Genomic DNA, 3,723 nt, shown 5'->3' with positions numbered 1-3,723 from the left:
ATGTGTGAACGCAGGGGGTTAAATATAAAACTTCCTACAATCTGATAGATTAGATTGTAAGTAAAGCTCCACCTCCAGGACATCGATACTACAATATAAGTCAGACTTCGAAAGTGACTGAGACAGTGTTGTCTACAGTCAAGGTAAGACACTCGAGCCCTCCCGTCTTTGTTAACAGCATTTTGCATTAAGGATTGTTTTCATCTTCTTCATAGTTGTTCAGTATCAACAGCAATTTGAACTGCAACTGTATAGTCAAAGTTTGTATTGTTGAAATGATTATGTCCATGAGCCCTGCGATAGACTGGCGACCTGTCCAGGGTGTCCCCTGCCTTCGCCCTAAGTCAGCTGGGATAGGCTCCAGCCCCCCCGCGACCCTGCAGAGGATTAAGCGGCGTACATATAATGTGTACAGATGATGGATGGATGGATGGATGGATTATGTCCATGCCTGCTTTGCTTTGTATTTCTTTCATACAGATGGCAAGGCTGTTGCTTTTCATGCTCCTGTGTTGGGCATGGAGTCCTCCGTGTCTGTCCTCCAGCATAAGCATCACTGGTACACCAGAGCAGTGTGGAAAAGCTAAGTTTGTCCCTGGTTACAATTTGGGCGGAGAAGGCTTTGACATCGTTACTATGAAGCGGAAAGGTGCCTATGTCATCGACACTTAAACATGGAAACTTCCCGATGGCACCTGCAAGCTGTATGGAAACACCTACATGGGTGGAGAGAAACAGAAGGTCCCAGTTGCGGTGGTGGACTGGAGAAGCTTCCCCAAGTGCAGTCTGAAGGTCTCCAGTGTCAGCTACGACTCGGTTGAATCTCTTGTCAATGATTCCACATCGTCCGTGTCCAATGATTGGAAAGATGGTCTTGATTTAACTGTAAACCCTCCTGCCCCTGGTGGGGTCAGCTTTGGCGGTTCCCTCTCCAAAGACGCTTTCTTTGGCACGGAAAAGTCTAAACGAGACCGCTACACCTTCTTTCACCATTTTGTCAACTGTAACTTCTACAGGTGAGTTTGTGAAAGGATATTTTTCTTCTTGTCAATAACTCTGTCAATAATTTACTGCCTTTTGGTAGACATTTCATAATTTTGCTGTTAAATGCATATTAAGATGTACTGTATTTGAAAAATGATGACTGTTGTGATGTTATTTGCCTTATAGTGAAAAACATGACCACTGCTATCAAACTTGACTTAAATCATTGGCTGCAGTTTACTTATTTGATTTCTCTGCTTCACAGCTACAGACTGGCAACCAAACCTCCACTGAGTCAGGAGTTTAAATCTGCTGTGGACTCCCTTCCTTCATATTCCTGTAATACCACACAATCATATCGCAGTCTGATCGACACATATGGTACACATTTCATCACACAAGTCTTTTTGGGAGGGGAATTGAAGGCACTCACTTCCATCAAGACCTGTCAGGCAACCATGAACGGCCTCACTGCAACAGAAGTCAATGACTGTTTGTCAGTTGAGGCCTCAGCTGGCTTTGTAAGCACTGCGAGTATTAAGGCCATGTCTCAACACTGTGAGGCAAAGAGGAAGAAGCTCTCTATCTCAAGTTTCAACAGTATGTTTAATGAGCGTTACACAGAGGTCCTTGGCGGAAATATCAACGGCGCTGATATCCTCTTCGAGGCAAAATCCAACCCCTCCATCTATAACAACTGGCTCAGTTCACTGAAAACCACTCCTGATGTGGTCAAATACAGCATGAAGCCCCTGCACACCATCCTGCCAGGGGGTCATCCTGCTCAGGCTGGACTGAAGCGAGAGGTAGAGAAGTACATCAAGAAAAATGCTTTGATGAGAATGTGCTCAGAGACCTGTCAGATTGGGCACAGATCCAACAAAAGAGATCCTTGTGCCTGTGTTTGCAACAGCAATCAGAATATTGCATCTAACTGCTGTCCTGCTGGGAAAGGTCTGGCAACACTGAAGGTCTTCAAGCTTTATGCAAAGGATCTGTACGGTGATACGTGGACTGAGACTGATGGTTCAGTTCAGGTGACATATGACAGATGTCAGATTAAGCGCACTGATATCATCAGTAACAGTGACAATCCTAGATGGTCACAGACATTTGAATTTGGACCAATCAAAATGAACATGGTAAACAGACTTCAGTTCAGTGTTTATGATGAGGATTCTTACTGGGACAGTGATCTGCTTGGTGAGTGTTCAGTTAAACTGCATCAAGGAACAGTGAAGGACAGCTGCATGTTAAATCATGGCACCTTGTTTTTCTCCTACACAGTAGAGTGTGCACCAAGTCTCGGTGGTGATCAGTGTCAAGAGTACATACCCACCCCTATGAGTCCCTCTTTGGCTGATGTCTTCTATACCAGAAATGGTGTCCTCCTTGGAGAAACTGGTCAACCAGTCAGTCAGTCAGTCAGTCAGTCAGGCCAAGATCAGCTGGTGATATGAGATAAATTGCCCATGAGGACTTGATTTGATGATAATGTTGGATGTAGCTCACAGCATCTTTTGAACTTTGACTTTTATAGTGTACCTTTTGTTTTTCAAATATAATCACATGTATCCTCAATTCCTCAAGTTTAATCCAAATATGTGTGAATGGTGTTAATCCTCCTTTTCTTCTGCTTCTTTCTTGCTAATAAAGCATCGACAAAGACAACACAGGTGTCTGTCTGAGTTTGTATATAATAACAATACTGTGTAATATTGTGGCTTATGTGTAAGACTGAAATACATAATCATAAAAATATAAGCACATATAGACCAACTATCCAAGTTAGTTTAAAATATAAACCGATTTTATTATTTTGTTAAATAACAACATTTAACTTTTCTTTAGAGCACTTGAAATGTGTTTCACTGTAGTGCTCTGCAGCTACAGTTTCAACTGTGAAGGTGAAGGGGGGAGGGATTCCTGCTGGGAGAACACAAAGATATAAGTGTACATTTCATACTTGGACTTTACCCATTGTTACTGATAGCTCTGTAAAACCATACAAAACATTTCACTAAACATGAATAATTTCAAAAGACACAGTCCAAATATTGTATTCTGGGGTCACGCACTGAAGGGATTTTTACATTAAGGATGAAAACTGATCTCTATACACAGTGTAAAGCAATAAAAAAAGTTTTTTTTGACATGTGACAACCACAAGGGTGGTTATAAAGGAAGAGAAACCCATTGAATTACAGAGAGTGGGTAAAGAGCAGGGCTGAAACATGAGAAAAACAGCTTAAATCAAGACAATGAGTAAAAAAATGTTGAGGGCCTCGCCATGCCACCATATGAAGATCAATGATAGGACACAACTCGAGCTGGGTTGGCGGGAGAAAAAAAACAAAAACAAAGTGAATTTTGCATCTCTTAAATCTTTACTGAAAACTTTTTTCTATCTTAGTGCCTTCTCTTAAATGATGTGCTTTTCGTTTTATTATTAGTAGTGCAGTGCCCATAGGAAACATGTATTCCTATAGAAAAGTGGGAAGTTAAGTAGCTTTTTCATGGATGGCCAAATGAGGCTGTGTTTGAAGCTGGGACGTCAGGGATATTTAGGTATATTGTGAAAGCCCACATTCCAGGGTATAAGTGGCCATTTTTGAATATTTTTGATTTTGCCATTATATTTCACCTTAAAAACTATTTACTTGGTGTCAGTATTTTCAGCACAACCTCACATGTGTGACTGTACAGTTATTTTTTATCTTGACATGCTGTATCAACACA

The 3,723-nt window shown here is 41.4% G+C and overlaps 1 pseudogene; it reads left to right on the top strand.

Moving 5' to 3' along the window:
- Nucleotides 1-480: 480 nt before the first annotated feature.
- LOC119026057 lies at nt 481-2,503 on the top strand (annotated as a pseudogene).
- Nucleotides 2,504-3,723: the final 1,220 nt, after the last annotated feature.

The sequence above is a fragment of the Acanthopagrus latus genome, chromosome 1, assembly GCF_904848185.1.
Source record: "Acanthopagrus latus isolate v.2019 chromosome 1, fAcaLat1.1, whole genome shotgun sequence".
NCBI lineage: Eukaryota > Metazoa > Chordata > Actinopteri > Spariformes > Sparidae > Acanthopagrus > Acanthopagrus latus.
Note: the sequence above shows the minus strand (reverse complement) of the source record. Positions and strands in the feature narration are given on the sequence as shown.